Source organism: Carassius carassius, chromosome 7, assembly GCF_963082965.1.
Source record: "Carassius carassius chromosome 7, fCarCar2.1, whole genome shotgun sequence".
NCBI classification, from domain to species: domain Eukaryota; kingdom Metazoa; phylum Chordata; class Actinopteri; order Cypriniformes; family Cyprinidae; genus Carassius; species Carassius carassius.
In genome coordinates, this window is record NC_081761.1 from 10377718 (window position 1) to 10395691 (window position 17974).

Genomic DNA, 17974 nt, shown 5'->3' on the forward strand with positions numbered 1-17974 from the left:
ATATATTGAAATCGTCTTCCATTGCAATTTCCTGTACGTCTAAATATGTTTAGATCTTCACAGTGAAAGGTAATACTTCCGAATTCTGTGTCAACCATAGGCAGTAAGTTTAAACAATGAGTGATGTACACGCGCGAGAGATCGCTTCCAGGGCGCTTTCCGCGATTGCGCAGACTAATAAGCCAGAGCGCGCGCGCTCGTCACATCGGGAAGCAATCACGCACTAAGATCAGTTGGACGTGGTTGTGTACAAGAGGTAAAAACTATATAAATACTGTTCGTTTTCTTACACAATCCGCTCGTTTCGTGTCTTAGGTCATCAATGTGTACTTACGATGGGGAATTGTTTAATTTTGACTCTTCTGTGCATGCTCTTTGAGGTGGTGACCATAGACATCCATTATGTGAGTCACAGACAAGAACGGTTGGACCTAAAAATATCAAAATGGAAAATACTGAGGAAACGAAGAAACCTACATCTTGGATGTCCTTGAGGTAAGCTAAAACACACCAAAATTTAATTTGAGAGTGAACTATCCCTTTAAGAGCATAAAAATGTTTACTTCAGATGTGCTAATACTATGCTAAAATCTCAATTAACAAAATGAATTAGTTGAGCATAGTGATCAAAACATTAAAAATGTTTGCTAATCCACATGCTGTGCGGTTTATTTTTTTGGAAATCGATTTAATAGAGACATTATTATTTGTATGCGTTTATAATGATTTATAATCCACAGTAAGTCCATTTATCACGTGCCACACAAACGTAAGCACATGGTGCTGCACAGCTAGACATTATAGTGATGATGGCAGTGCTGTTGTTGACGCTCAGTTGAATTAGTAGCTCCGAGCAAATATGAAAAGAGGGTATTTGGCATCAAATCAGAACCAACAGCAGCATTACAACTGAGAAAATTCAAGCTGGCAGTAATTCCTCTTTAGCTGTCGAAGGACATTAGTGGCCACCACTCCATCCTTCATTTGAGTAGAGAAGAGATGGCAATTCAATTTGTTCTTTTTTTCTCCCCCCTTTTCTTTTTCTTCCCATTCTCTGATGCCTTTAAGCAACTCCCTCCCCATTCCCTCAGTGTCTTTCTCTATTTGCTGGCCCAGTGTACTTCAAAGGATGGATTTTGAAGGTAGTTGAACAGACAGAAGACAAAGGTGACAGAGTGAGTGGACACATCAACACATGCAGGTTAAGCTGATGTTTCCACTGATGACGGGAAGCTTTAATGAGGTGTGATGCAAGTTTACAGTTTCAAATCATTTGTCTTCTCTGGAGCTGTTTTTAGAAATAAATAAATAGCCTAATACATGCAACACTGCGTGAAATATTATTTTTTAGAGAATGAATCTTTTAAAAGGGATATTATCATTTTGTCGTCATTTACTCTGTGTGGAAGATGTATTATTATTGTAAGATATATTATTGTTAATATTAGTGTTATTATAATGAGTATTTATTGTCAATAATTTAAGACAAATATGAGTGCAAAAAGTCACGACTCATTCAGAATTTTACATCAGTTTTAGGTCATCATTTGGTGACGTTTGATTTTGGTCATGCTTGTATTAAAAAGAACCCTAGAGAGAAAAAAATGAAGTCGATGTGTGTGGAGAAAGTGTTGGTGGTTGTCGCTCTAATAGTAGTAGCAATACACCAACCAATGAAAGTGCAGATAATTTACCATCAGTTATAGTTGAATGCTAAACCGCCTAAAAAAAAAGGAACAGTGGTTTGCTATGGTAAAGCAACCAAAAGTTGTTTATTTGCAATGAGTATTAAATTGTACATAAAAGAGCAATTACATGTAGTAACTACTGTACCAATGGAAGCAGAAGGTGGAGCTCATGTGATACCACAGTTGAGTAGCTACACAGCACCTGTCAGTGTGAATGGCCCTTAATGTCAAATAGGTTTCAAGAGGATTATCCCACATCCCTTAATCAAGTCGTACCTGGTTCAGACATGGACGTTGCATCACAGGAGCATTATGATGCAGGTGATTCATAACCTCAGTAAAACCCACAAAGATATTAACTCATTACGGTTTAATTCTGTCACAGTATGTGGTGTCACACAGCAAAGAGGAATTCTCAGGATGAAACTCTAATAGCTGCCAGCACACTGTCATCTTACTTTCAGTACTTATCCTCAAGGGGATAACTGGATTTAAAAAAAAATACAATTGCGGGACTCATAAACACAATTTGCATTTCCCTCTCATGTCCTCCGAAAATAACTTGAGGAAGTAACATTTAATTGCAAAGCTTGTTTTTTATTTATATATTACCCTTCTTACACCACATATAACAAGATGTTTTGAATTTTCAAAGAGTGTAATTACATAGGTACACACGCATGCACACACTTCCCCAAATCATACAGGACTTCAGATGCTGAGACCCTTGGCTAACTGTTGATTTGCTGGACTTCCAAGTTATAATAAACCAGGCTCTGAGCAAAACTACATTTATTTATAAAGCAGTTCAGTTTTCAGTATTAAAACCTACAAAAAAAAGGGGGGGGGGGGTTTTAAGCCATGGGTTCCCTCGGGAACTGCCTAATGATGTTTCGTGATTTATGTTATAAAATAATGCCTATTCTGAACATTACTTGAACAGATTTTCACATTTTTGTTTCATGCATTTCATACTTCAAACATGAATTTTTAAGTTGCTAACTAAGGACTAAAACTACTGCAATTTGACAATTTGGAGAGTTCTTATTTGCCAACCTGTTAGCAAATTAGTAAAATGCACAGTATCTTTAACGCTGTAAGGTGTAATTTATGTTGTGAAAAAAAAAATAGACCCCATGTAGTCACAAACATTTCACAACATAATTTAACTGGTGAAACTGTAACAGAGCAAATTCTAAGAATTTAATAAAATGAGTAATTATGCAAGAAAACACTGTTCTAGACAAATAGGGAATACAAGGTCTTGGGTATAGGGATATACAGGCATCAAGTGTTACACTGACATTTTTTTTTTTTTTTTCATGAACACAAAATGGCACATTGGCTATATTTTTTTTTTACTCATACTGTACTGAATTCAAAAATAGTATGAAATGTTTTTTTTATTATTATTATTTCATATATCCATAATTTACATGTAAATATTGCTTTAAGAAATATGAAATCACCTCAGAATACTAATTATTAAAGAAAATTTTTTTTTTTAAATATGTTCATTCCAAACATAAAATTAGTATATACTCTTGGTTTGTTTTGACAACACAAGTGTGGCCTCTTAACGAATGATAGAATTAGCATAAAATGTCTATGATACGTATATAATTACCACTTATACTGTAGTGTAACATCTTCTCATAAACTGATTATCTGAATTATATTTACAAACTTAACTGCTAAATTACCTAATATTGACAGTTTTCACATAATTAATAAAACACTTCCCTGTTTTGTCTCTCACTTTCTCTCTTTCTCTCTCACACACAATGAAGGCCAGGAGTTATAAAAATCAATGAGAGGGCCTCACTTCCAAATCTGGATTCAATTTAGTGTTAAATCAACACTAATTAATCATTAATTAATTAAAGTGCTTAGCCAGAACAAACTACTTTCATGATCCAATGAGTCTCTGGGGGAAATATTTATTCTCCCCTTCATTTAAAATATGGTACATTAAAGCACTCCATTGGACTACTAGATGTTTTCCTTGCCGAAAGACCTAAATGTGTACAGATGATGTTTTAAATAGCGTTTGACTTGATACCAAAAACGTCCCAAGTCAGTATGAGTTAGCTGCATTTGATTGATTAAATTCACCCACACAGTTTTAGCACACAAAATAAAATAGACAGATTAGTAATTATTTAAAATTAATATGTGTTCTTTGTAAAAGGCATCGGCAGCCTGTGTCTTTGGAGACTAATGCTAATGGCAGCTGAATATGATGCAGTCAGTAGTGTTCGCTGAGCTGAGGGACCCCTTCACACAGTCTTAGTGTGGATTTGCTTCAGTGATAACCAAAGAGACAGGCTGCTCTAGTGGTGCCATTGTGATGACATGTTTAATAGGCAGTCCTAATGACACACACACATCATGGGACCTGTTGGGAAGGCAAGGAGTCACCGCAGTGACAGAATGCCTGAAAAACTCGAATGATTCAAGACTGTTATTTGCATCTATTTCCCGTAGCTGTCACTTCTGAGCCCAGTTTTCCACATGATCGAATGGAATTGCATATAGAAGAGAAACAAAGGGAGATTACTTTCTCAGATCTAAGAAAACAACATGACCTCACTGGGAAAAACCAAAGCCTTGTGTGCCAGGATAAATTGTACCCTTGAGAATGTATAGCCACCCACCTGCATGCCAAGAAACAAAAACAGACCTCGTCTGAGCCAGTCATTATAATAAATGCTGGTATGAAGGGAAATGGAGTTGGACTGGTGCAATGAAGCAGAAAAGAAAGAGTAAGAGTTTCAGTCCTGACCCCCTTTAAACTTGGTATTACACTAGGCTCCACTGTTTGAAATACAGAAGTGTGTGAATATGGTTTGCAGTCCTACAGTGTGAATTTATAGAATGTGCATTTTTGAAATTGTCTTTATGAACACTGAAGTGAATGGACATTTAATAGTAGATAAATTGGATAATCTTTATGTAAATGCAACATTATTCCAAATGCATCCACTTAACTGGCAAACAAATAATGTGAATGTTTGCTTCAGCTTGTGTCAATTGCTGGTCCTTAGAGGGTTAGTTCACCCAAAATTGCAAATTAGCTTGTGTTTTACTCATCCTCGAAGCACCCTATCTGTGTATGTTTTTCTTCTTTCAGACGAATCCAGTCAGTTATATATAAAAAATTTGCCTGGCTATTCCAAGCTGTATCATTGCAGTCAGATGGTGTTACAGTTGAAGAGTCCACAAGTCATCAAATAAAGCGTGCACATTCATAATAAAACTTGCTGCACATTGCTTCGAGGTGTGAATAAAGGCGTTCTGTAGTGAATGCATGCATTTTTTTTTAAGAAAAATATCCTTATTTCAAACGTAATAAACACTTTCTTTAACTTCCTTTATTTGTTATAGTCAGAAGCCGTTCCGACGGATGTCGTAGTATGCATGTACAGCATGTGTGTGCGTCTCTAAGATATGCTACTCTCTCAAGATTGCTTATAGGAGCAAAGGAAGCAAAGTTTCCTTACTTTAGCAAAGGAAAATCAGCCTCCACTTGGTTTATATCAAAATCCTCTGACAATTTTCTTTCCAAAGTCTCTTTTTCTTTTTTTTTTGTTCTCTCACTGCGTTCATCACTGATCATGCAATGCGGACGTACTACGACATCCGCTGGAACGGCTAACGCGGATGACAGATAACGCAAGTGAGAGAAATGTTTATTACGTTTGAAATATGGATATTTTTCTGACAAAAATGCATGGATTCACTACTGGATGCCTTTATTCACCCCCCAGAGCTGTGTGAGGAACATTTTATTATGAATGTGTGTGCTTTATTTGATGACTTATGGACTGTTCAACTGTAACACCCACTGACTGCAATGATAGAGCTTGGAATGGCAAGGACAATTTTAATATAACTCCGACTGGATTCGTCTGAAAGAAGTAAGTCATATGCACCTAGGGTGCGTCGGGGGTGAGTAAAACACAAGCTAATTTTCATATTTGGGTGAACTAACCCTTTAAGAATTAAGGAGTCATCCACCCGTATCATCTATATATATAGAGAGAGAGCGACGTTCACCATTTCAAATGAGCCAAAAGACACTACCTTGTTGTCACAAAAAAAGTTCAGTAATTGATACAAAGCTAAAATAAAATAAATATTAGATGTAAAGCTTAAGCTTTAAAAAAATTAAAAAATAAAAGCTAAATAGAAATATTTGAAAAAAGCACAAAAAAATACTAAAATTAAAATGAACATATATATATATATATTTTATATATATATATATATAATCAGTGAATGAATTTTGGATACTTGTGATATAGAATGTGTGTCTTTATGAATACTAAAATAAATGGAAAATTGAAATTTAATAGTGGATATTATGGATTAGAGATATCCATCTTCATTTAAAGCAACAGTATTTCAAATGCAATCACTTCATTTGCAAACAAATAATGTTTACTTACACTTATGAAGAAGGCTCCTCAAGAAACTGGCTTTGTCAACTGACTTTTTATCCAAATTTTAGATGGCATCTACTAAAATTAGCTTAATCTGAAGCAATACAATTACTTAAAATGAATAAAAAAATAAAGCAAAATATATATTTTTTGAAGAAGAAAAAAAACATCAAAACTAATAAAAACTGAAAATATAAAAATAAAAACGAATTCAAAATAGTAATAAATATTATGTTAATAATATTAAAACAAGACTGATAATGATGTAACCTTCAGAAACATAATGAATCACTGAATTAATCTGAATTATTCTTTATAATTATAATTGATATCATTCACGAGTGATATATAAGAATTATGAAATAACTTTCTATCATCTCCCTAATGAAAACACTTCAAGGTTGGCAATATGACCAAAATGTTGTACCACAAATTTGGTAATTGTCTATCAAGGCAATGAATCATATCACAATATAGTAATCTAATCTTTTAAACTGCTTTGAAATTATATTTACTGTGAAAAGCACTATACAAATACCTAGACCTATAGTGTTGAATGTACAGTATTCACTCAGACAGTGACATTTAGATCTACCAGGTCATGTAATAAAGGCCAGACATCACCGAAGGCATCAAAGATAGTATCATTTTGAGATCCCAGAAAATAAGGCTTGACCCTCTGCTGTCAGGAATGCTTACATGGATGCTGGTTCAGATTTAGTATACATTATATCCCAATCCTATTCTCCTTCCCTTGCAAATCAATTTTGCTGTCTCTTTACACTATCCGATAAAGGCAAAAAACTCATAAATAATAAAAAAAAAAAAAAAAAAAAAAAAGATATCTGCTTCCCGGAGGGCTTCAAAGCTCAATAGAAATGTAGCCTTATATGCTATTCACTACTGTATTAAATCCGCTGTAAATCCACAAGGCAAACATTAGCATCTAACAGCTTGTGAAAAGCGGAGTTGTTTGTCATTCATGCATGAAATGAATTTCACACGGTTCACACCTTTGCTAAATTTGCAGATGTGCATAATTGAGAATTTAACATGCTAATTGACGCCTACTATCATTCATGAGTTCATTTCAGAGACACGTTTCTCTGCAGATGGGAAAGTTTGTTACCTACTGACTCAGACTGATCGATCTTCACTGCCGCTGCCTTCATCCGCTGTGTCTGATTCAATAGGAAGGTACAAGAAGTTCTGCAAGAACATTGATTCTGACCCCATCTCAAACAACAGGAGAAAAAGGCTCATGTCTTGGGCTGTTTTCCTATACACACGCCGATGGATGCCGCATGAGCTGCCAAAAACCACTGTAACATTCATTTACTGTATCTAACATTATTTGTGCATGCATTGCATGCAGGACATTTGGATTTTGTTAAATTTTCAGAAGTTTATATTTCAAACATGTATGCATAGGAATCAATGTTATGCAGTTTGCATATATTAAGACTACCAAAATGTTACATTTACATATATTGAGACAACCAAAATGTTACCTTTTTTCTTTCTTTTTTTAATGTTGCACTGGGCGATACTGCAGCTGCCTTGAACTTGTACTGACAACTAGTGGTATGATGCAATATCACAAACAAAAATATTCTTAGTTACCCATGGCATGCATTGTAGCAGGGTTGTCAGGTCCCTGATGAATTTCCAGCCCAAAACAGACTCAAATCCTGCCCAAAAGGTTCCAGCCCAAAACAGACTCAAATCCTGCCCAAAAGGAAAGAAAACTATCTTATTTTTCCAATCACAGTGTCTTAAAATAAATGTTTTTATATTATTATTATTATTATTTTACATTTATTTAAATTACTTTATGTCGTATGCACATTTTTCACTAGGCCTATGTATTTTATAGCCTACGTAAATTACAGAATATAAAGCAAGGGAGGCAGTGTCTCCTCAAAAATATCGGATGAGAATATAATCGGTATTAGTAAAAATACTAAACAAACAAACGCTTACAAGTATAAAAGTCACTAATTGTTATAAAGTAACAATGTCCAACAGCGACACCAACAGGTAAACTTACTGAGGACACACTGTACATTTCATCCTACATCCCATTGACTTTAAACGGAATGAATGGGGGAAAGTCACGTCAGTGGATACAACGCTTCCATTGCGATTTGATTGGATATGACTGGTTATGTTCGTCTATGATTGGTTCATGCGCTAAATCCCACCTCTTGTGTTAGGGATTGAATGAATAATATACTGTAACTGGAAGACTAATTTGAAAAAAGTAAACAACTCACACTTGTTACTCAAAATAAGAATTGAAATGGCCTGAAAACATGATCTGTAGGAGCTTTTAGAGAGTAAACTTCGTTTAGTTTAAAATCTCCGTGTCTGTGACCAATTTTTACAGGTTTGATGACTGATGATCCAAAATAAATAAATATTTTTTTTTTAAGTTTCGAATAGATTCATGTCTTTAAATAAATAAAAGAAAATATATTATTTAAAATATAATATTTAAAATACAAAATATATGTATTTTCTTTGTCTGATAAGTGTAAGTAATGTTTGTTTAACCAATAAAATGTGACTGGAACATGAATTTATTTGATAAAGAAAACTAAAAAAAAAAAAAAAAAGTCATTTGCCTTGTCATTTCAGAAAACCACCGCACACCACTACATTAGGTTATATATAATGAGCAACGAACGAAGGAGAATAACATTATTTGTGAATTCGTTGAGAAGGAAAACAAGAGCCTTTCTGTGAAATGTTAAACGTCCCCTAAAATAGCTTTCTATGTAAGTTAAACATTGACTCATAAACAAACATACTTACCGAGACACAAAATTCTTATTTCAATTAGTTTTGATGACTTGAGATCCACTTGAACCATTCTGATTCTTGAACGAATCGTTTAGTGCAGTTTTGCGTTTTGGACGACGTCGCCATCTTTGATTTTCACTCAGTCACCGTCGCTATGGTAACAAGTCAACAAAATAAGAATACGGCCTTCAAAAGTTGTAGGTTCTCGTACTTTTTTTTAATGCCATGGACTTATTTTATGGCAGTACTGTAGTCCTTTTGAATGGTGTGTTTGACTAGGATAAACAAGATCTATTTGTAAAGGTAAAATCTCTACATATTAATACAGCGAAGCTTACTAACGTTAATTTAAAAATAATAAAAGATACACCTTCAGATCTTTTTGAAAATAATCTCTTGAACGTTCTGTTTCTTTCCATATTCATGTTACTGCCATGAAGGTAAGTGGTAAGAAAGACATCAATAAAGGGTTAGCTAATTTAGAAAACGTGTAGCATATGAATACATTAAAAACTGCATTAACGTATGTTAATGTGCATCATTAATCTTATTTGTTCTTGTCTCTTTCTTTCTTTGTATGATTCTTTCTCAACATGCCATGGTTTGAGCTGTCACAATTGCAAACTTGGTGAAAAATGTTTATGACAGTAATAAAAGGTAAGTTATCTCACAGTTTTATATGAATACATAAAAAAAACAGTATATACTTGTTAAATTCCAGCATGAACCATAAATTCTGGAAAATCACTATATACCTGAACATAGTCTTCTCTGTTTCTGTCTTTGCATGACTCTTTCCATCTATATGCCTCTATTTGATCCACAATAATGGTAACATAATAAGAAAGATCAATAAAGGCAAGTCAAATCTGAATGTTTTGTATAGGAATATATCAACAAATTGCATAGCATGTGTTAAAGTGTAGCATGAATCTTATACTGAATGGAAAATCACTGTTTTTCTGAACATGTTCTTCTCTTTTCCTTACTTTTCATTACTTTTTCTGTCGAAATGTCATGGTTTGAGCTGTCACAATTGTGAATATGGTAAGAAAGATCATGTATCAACATTTAAAAAAACTGTATTAACTTTAAATTTTAGTAAATCACAGTATTTTGTCTCTGTTTCTTTCTTTGCATGACTATTTCCAACAATGTGCCATGGTTTGAGCTATCACAATGGCAAACATGGTAATATATCGAAAAAATGGCAGCTTAATTTTTTTTCCTGAAAAATCACTATATTTCTGATCATGTTTTTCTCTGTTTCTTTCTTTGCATGATTCTTTACATCAACATGGTCTGAGCCATCACAATGACAGACTTATGACAGCAATAAAATGTAAGTTAAATCTCAAAGTTTTACAGTTTACACAAAATTTTAAGTTTAAGGCTAACTGGTGTTAAATGATTGGATTAACCTATAATTCTGAAAAATCTATTTATTTCTGAACATGTTTTTCTCTGTTTCTGTCTTTGCATTACTCTTTCTATCTACATGCAATGCCATCATGATGGTGAATATGGTAAGATGGATCACATGACAGCATAAAAGGTAAATCAAATCTGAATGTTTTTTATATGAATACATCCACATACTATATTCACTGTACTGTATTTTTGAATATGTTCTTCTCTCTTTTATTTGCATGAATATGTCCAACTACATGCCATGATTCGAGTCGTCACAATGGCAAACATGGTAATGCATCAAACTATAATACAAACCCTGTTGATTTTTGCATAGGAAAATATCAACAAATTGTATAGCATGTGTTAAAGTGTAGCATGAATCTTATACTGTATGGAAAATCACTGTTTTTCTGAACATTTTCTTCTCTTTTCCTTACTTTTCATTACTTTTTCTGTCGAAATGTCATGGTTTGAGCTGTCACAATTGGGAATATGGTAAGAAAGATCATGTATCAACATAAAAAAAAAATTGTATTATCTTTTATTTGTAGTACATCACAGTATTTCGTCTCTGTTTCTTTCTTTGCATGACTATTTCCAACAATGTGCCATGGTTTGAGCTATCACAATGGCAAACATGGTAATATATCGAAAAAATGGCAGCTTAATTTTTTTTCCTGAAAAATCACTATATTTCTGATCATGTTTTTCTCTGTTTCTTTCTTTGCATGATTCTTTACATCAACATGGTCTGAGCCATCACAATGACAGACTTATGACAGCAATAAAATGTAAGTTAAATCTCAAAGTTTTACAGTTTACACAAAAATTTTAAGTTTAAGGCTAAATGGTGTTAAATGATAGGATTAACCTATAATTCTGAAAAATCTATTTATTTCTGAACATGTTTTCCTCTGTTTCTGTCTTTGCATTACTCTTTCTATCTACATGCAATGCCATCATGATGGTGAATATGGTAAGATGGATCACATGACAGCATAAAAGGTAAATCAAATCTAAATGTTTTTTATATGAATACATCCACATACTGTATTCACTGTACTGTATTTCTGAATATGTTCTTCTCTCTTTTATTTGCATGAATATGTCCAACTACATGCCATGATTCAAGTCGTCACAATGGCAAACATGGTAATACATCAAACTATAATACAAACTGTTGATTTTTGTCAAAGTGCAGCGTTTCTTTTCTTTTTTTTTTATATTTTAAACTAAATTAATTTCTTAACATATTCATGTAAAATAAAACAATCATCATTTAAACAATTTACATTTAAATTTTTTTCAAAAGTATTATTTATTTCTACATTTTTCAAACTTTATTTTTTTATTTACTCTGTGCACTCTTAAACATTCATATTTATAAATCCCATATTTAGACACATTCATTAATTTTTAATTAAGTTCATTGCTTAAGCCTTGTAAAAAGTGGATTCACAGTCATTGAATTTATCTGTGCATAGCACTGCGTTACACACAGATGGAAAACACTTCTCTTTTCTCTCCCTTTGTGGTAATTGAAAGGGTTTTCTAGTTGTTTTGTGTGTTTTGCTACCTTGAATGAACCAAATACGTCTGCACTAATTTGAGTGTCATGTGTTTGCTATGCGACAACAACGAAAGCAGCTTGCTTATTTTCTCTTTCACATACCAGCAGGATGAAAATTTTGCCAATGATAGATGCTCTGGAATGCAGCCTTTTTCTTTTTGAGGTAAGGGAAACAGTAAACCAAAGGACAGTTACGGAGGATATAGGAAATCCACTTAGAATCAAGCTAAATAAATCAAATACCAGAAAGGTTTTGCCAGTTACAATTATTTTGAGTAATTCTAGCTCTAATTGAATTTGAATAGGCAGCCTGCAAGAGGCTTCACTGCAGAATGAGTTAATTAGTTTTGAGTTGCCAGTAAAACGGAGGAAATGCAAACCCAGAACACACCTTGTTTATTGTCTTGGCTCATCGTCTGTGAAACATTAGCATAAATGTTATTTTCCATTCTTTTCTTAAACCGATCTGTGTCTAACAGCCTGTCTTATTGTGTTTCAGGGTCTCAGAAGGGAAGAGGCTTTGATTTGAATTACATATAAATAAATTATATATTTTCAGACTATAGATAAAGTTTGTTGTTTACTTATACATATTGCTCATAATTAAGGATAGTGATTTAAAACTCTTAAATTAAAGTTGAGCTCATAACTTTTTTTTTTTCAAGTTCTCTTACGAGAGCTCTCTCGTACTGCGTCTTAGCTAAGACGCTACGGGAAAAGTCTCTTTTCACGAAATACTGAAGCAAAAAATTATCCTTAATTTTGTATTTTTGTAAAGCGCATTTGCAGCAGTACACAGCCATAGGCGAGACGGCTCGCTCGCTCATTGGCTTGTTCTGCGGCAACTGCACAGCCTATCGAGCGCAGGCTGATGCAACATCAGACCAATAAGGGCGCTTCGCGCCCTTCTTGCCACTTCCCGCCGAAACGGGTGTGGCCCAACCTATAAAAGGAGCTCGAAAAGGCTGACTCACCTGATTTTTCATCTCTTCAGCGAAGCTCACGCATCGCTGGATCACGAGGAAGCAAGCGCCGTCTGGAAGAGCATATCAGCAGGACGAGCCATCCTGAAGCCGCTGGCACCGCCGCCTTCCACTGCCGTTCCTGCTGCGCTATCCGGCGCCCATATCCTTTATAATCCTTGTTCTGTGATATTCTGTGTGTGCGTTCGCCCTGCGACGCACATTCACAAAAGAGCTGCGTCTTTTTAAAGATGCCTTCGTGCGGCTCGTGCAGAACCCCGCTCAGCGAAGGAGATCGTCATGTCATCTGCGTCTCCTGTCTGGGTGAAGACCATGCAGCGCTCGCGCTCGCTGATGGCGGATGTCCTCATTGCGAGTTGATGCCTATGGTGACTGACTCGCCTGGCATCCTTCTCGAAGCCTGCATCATCTGCTGCGCCGCAGCGCCGTAAGAAGCGCCGCTCGCAGCGCCTACCAGAACCGCCTCCAGCTCGGCCGAGCTCGCCGGTTCCCTCCGCTTCGCCGGTCTCCCCTGCATCGCTTCCCGATGCTCAGCGTCCGCTGTTTGCCGATGAGTCATCGGAGGAAGTGGATCTCAGGCCCGCGTCGGAGGAAGAAGACACATGCTCTCTGCTTGCTTCGGGCAGTGAGGGTTGGGCGAGCTCCGTGGATCTCGCGCCCGCTGCTCAGAGGCCCAGCAGACGGGGGGATATCGATAAGGAGCTGATGCGTGTACTCTTGTTGGCCGCGGCAAGCCTCGGCCTCGAGTGGTCTGCACCAGCGCCCCCTTCACGTTCCCGGCTGGATGGTAGCTATCTTCCGGATGAGCGCTCTTCCTCAAGCTCAAAACACGCCCCTTTTCTTCCTGAGCTTCACGAAGAAGTGGCGAAGGCTTGGGACGCTCCATTCTCGGCGAGAATCCGCTCATCTGTTTCGTCAGCATTCTCCACACTGGACGGTGCTAAGAACAGAGGTTACCTGTCACTTCCGCCGGTGGAACAGGCTATAGCAGCGCACCTTTGCCCGCCCTCTGCTGGACGGCGGACTAAGGCGGCGTTGCCATCCAAAGCCTGCCGCATGACGTCATCGCTGCTCGCACGGATATTCTCTGCTGCTGGGCAGGCTGCGTCTGCGTTACACACCATGGCGACGCTACAGATTTTCCAGGGCGATCTTCTCCGCAAGCTGGATGAGATGGGACCTGAAGCGATCTGTCTCGCGGATCTGAGGAGTGCTTCGGATCTCTCCCTCCGCGCTACTAAGTCCGCTGCACAGGCCATGGGACGGGTTATGGCTTCCGCTACGGTGGCTGAGAGGCATTTGTGGCTGACGCTTTCTGACATCAAGGAGTCTGAGCGCGCTGCGTTTCTTGACGCTCCGCTAACTCCTGCCGGCCTCTTTGGATCTTCCGTCAACGAGTTTGTGGAGAGATTCACCGAGGACCAGAAAGCTTCACAGGCGTTCAAGCACTTCTTGCCGAAGCGCTCCAGTTCTGCAGCTAGCCGCTCTAGACCGGCCCCACAGAGCTCTCAGTCACGCCCACCGCCTCCTGCTGCGCCATCACGACAGCGTCAGCAACGCAGCTCAGGACCCCGTTCTCGCTCTTCGAGCCGTCGCCCCGCGCCGCGGGAGCCGCGGCAGAGGATTGCGGTGAAGCCAGAAGCCCCGAAAGCATCCTAGCACTGCTGGGAAAGCGCCGGTGTTCGAGTTCCGCTGCGGCCGAGCTCTCACCCAAGCGTGCCGCTGTTGCAGTTCCAAGAGTTGCGACTGCCTCAGTGTCTTCTGCAATGCGCAAGCCTGCACGAGTGCCCGCTTGCCTGCACACAAAAGCCGTTATCACGGCTACCCAGATGTTTCACAAAAACAGTGTTTTTTCTGGTGTTCCGGCCACGGCCGATGGTGCTATATTGTTGTGACGATGCCCACTCCTCAGTGCCCATCTCCACATGTAAGCACAGCCCTACACACAGGGCCTGCGCTCATAATGTCGACTCAAGTCGGTCGCGCACACTACATAGTAAACGTGCCCACCCCTCAGTGCCCACAATTACTATGTCACACGCGTCATGTGGTTTCTGTAAAAAAGAAACCCGTGCACGCTCGTCCGGCCACGGCCGATGGTGCTTTAAATGCAGTGACGATGCCCACTACCCAGTGCCCATCCCCGCATGTAAGCACAGCCCTGCACACAGGGCTGGCGCACATAAGATCGACACAGATCGGTCGAGCGCGCCGCATATTAAACGTGCCCACTTCCCAGTGCCCACATACACTATGTCACTTACGGCGCGGGGCTTCTGTAAAAACGAGGCCCGTGCACGTACATTCTGCACAGGCAGACGGCGAGTTGGAAGTGGTAAAAGTGCACACATGCAGCCCACGGTTACTCGCAGATATATTGAGTCCCACGGGACCCGCTCAGCCTCCCTCCAGTCGGTTAAGCGCCGGAACGGGGTCGAGGATGAGCGATCTGCCCGCTGTGATCAGCGCGCTCCCCGCCTCAGATGCGCAGCACACTCGAGCGCCGCCGTTGCCCAGTCAACAGAGCGCGTGTCACATCCAGCCCTTAGCCATTCATGCAGATGCATGGTCAGCGCTTCCAGGGGTTTCGGATTGGGTGCTAGGCATTATAAAGAGAGGCTACTCGCTACAGTTTTCTCGACGCCCACCGCGCTTCTCAGCGCGCGTCGAAACTACGGTCAAAACAGAAGTAGCACACATACTTCGGGCCGAAATATCAAAACTGTTGAGCAAAGGGGCTGTAGAGCCTGTGTCTCAAGCTCAAAGCGAGGGGGGGCTGTACAGCAGATACTTTCTGGTGCCCAAGAGAGACGGGGGTCTCAGGCCCATACTGGATCTAAGACAGCTGAACAAGGCATTGATGAAACGCAGTTTCAAAATGCTCACGACCAGGAAGCTCCTCGCGCAGATTCGCGGAGGGGACTGGTTCATGTCAATAGATCTGAAGGACGCGTATTTTCAAATACAGATAGCGTCAAACCACAGGCGGTTTTTGAGATTCGCCTTCGAGGGCCAGGCATACCAGTTTGCAGTCCTGCCATTCGGCTTGTCCGTAGCTCCTCGTACGTTTACGAGGTGCATGGATGCAGCGCTCGCTCCTCTCAGACTCAGAGGCATACGAGTGCTGAATTATTTGGACGACTGGCTGGTTCTGGCCCAATCACGAGCGGATCACCTCGAGAAGCTCGGCCTCAGTGTCAATTGGGCGAAGAGTTCGCTGAACCCCAGTCAGACGATCCTGTTTCTGGGTATAGTTCTGAACTCGTGTTCCATGACGGCGCGACTGTCACCACAGCGCACGATGGGCATTCAGCGCGCAGCGAGTTCTTTCCGCTGCGGCGCGACTGTGTCGCTCAAACACTGTCAAAAGATGCTGGGTCTCATGGCCTCAGCATCTCCGGTTCTGCGGCTGGGCCTGCTCCGCATGCGCCCCCTGCAGTTCTGGCTGAAGGCTCGGGTGCCGCGCAGAGCGTGGGCGTCTGGCCGGCTGCATTTCAAGGTCGATCAGAGCTGTGTTGCGGCTCTAGCACCTTGGACAGCGAACGGCTGGTACCGATCAGGTGTAAGCCTGGGGACTTCCCCGAGTGTGAAAATGGTGTCGACAGACGCCTCCACTTCGGGATGGGGAGCGCTGCTCGAAGGCAGACCGTCCTTTGGCCTATGGTCAGAACGGGAAAAGCTCCATCATATCAACTGCCTGGAAATGCTGGCAGTGGAGAACGCGCTGACGCGCTTTTGTCCCCATATCAAGGATCACCACGTCGTAGTCCGTTCGGACAACATGTCCGTGGTGTCCTACATAAATCACCAGGGCGGTCTCGGGTCCCGAAACCTGTACAGGCTGACGGAACACCTCCTGATTTGGGCTCAACGCAACGTGCGCTCGCTGAGAGCAGTGCATGTGCCTGGACTGCAGAATCTGGGTCCAGACAGGCTGTCCAGAGGCAATGTCCCTACGGGCGAATGGTCTCTACACCCGCAAACAATTCGGCTGTTGTGGGAGAGATTTGGCATGGCGGAGGTGGACCTCTTTGCGTCCCACGAAAACGCTCACTGCCCGCATTCTTTTCCAAGAACGAAAGCGCGCTGTCACGGAAATGGCCGTGCTGCCCGCTTTATGCGTTCCCTCCCGTCTCCCTCCTTCCGCAGGTGATAGAACGGGTGAGAGAAACGAGATGTTCAATACTGCTTGTGGCACCTCTTTGGAAGAACCAACCATGGTTCCCAGATTTGATGCAATTAGCAGATGTCACCCCATGGCCGGTACCGTTGAGGAGAGATCTCCTCTCGCAGGCCAGGGGCTCGATTTGGCACCCTCAACCGGAGTTGTGGTCCCTCCATGTATGGGCACTCAACGGTTACCCGCTGATCTCGCAGTGGGAGTGCTAAATACCATCACTCAGGCTAGAGCTCCGTCGACACGACGTCTGTATGCCTCGAAGTGGTCGGTGTTCTCCAGCTGGTGCACAGCTCGAGGTTATTCACCCCTTAGTTGTGAGGTGACGGAGGTCCTCTCCTTCCTACAGGAGCTGTTGGATAAGGGCAGAGCCCCATCCACGCTCAAAGTTTATGTGGCGGCCATCGCAGCGTTTTCTGAAACGCCGTCCGGTCAGTCAATAGGAAGGAAAGATTTAGTCATCCGGTTCCTCAGAGGAGCTAGGAGGCTGAATCCTCCCAGACCTCCGTCAGTCCCTATGTGGGACCTCGCGGCGGTTTTGGAGGCCTTGAAGGGTCCCCCTTTTGAGCCTATCCAATCGGTTAGCCTTCAGCATCTGTCGTTCAAGACAGTATTCTTGTTGGCTCTCGCTTCTGTGAAGCGTGTGGGTGATTTGCACGCGCTCTCGGTGAGCCAGTCGTGCTTGGAGTTTGGGCCCAATGACTCAAGGGTCATACTCAAACCTAGGCACGGTTATGTGCCGAAATCCCTCAACACACCGTTTCGGGCTCAGGTTATTGCCCTGTCTGCCCTGCCGGTGTCAGGGGAGGATGGAGACTCGAGTCTTCTTTGCCCTGTCAGGGTTTTAAGAGCTTATGTGTCTCGTTCTGCTGCCTTTCGGCAGACGGAGCAGC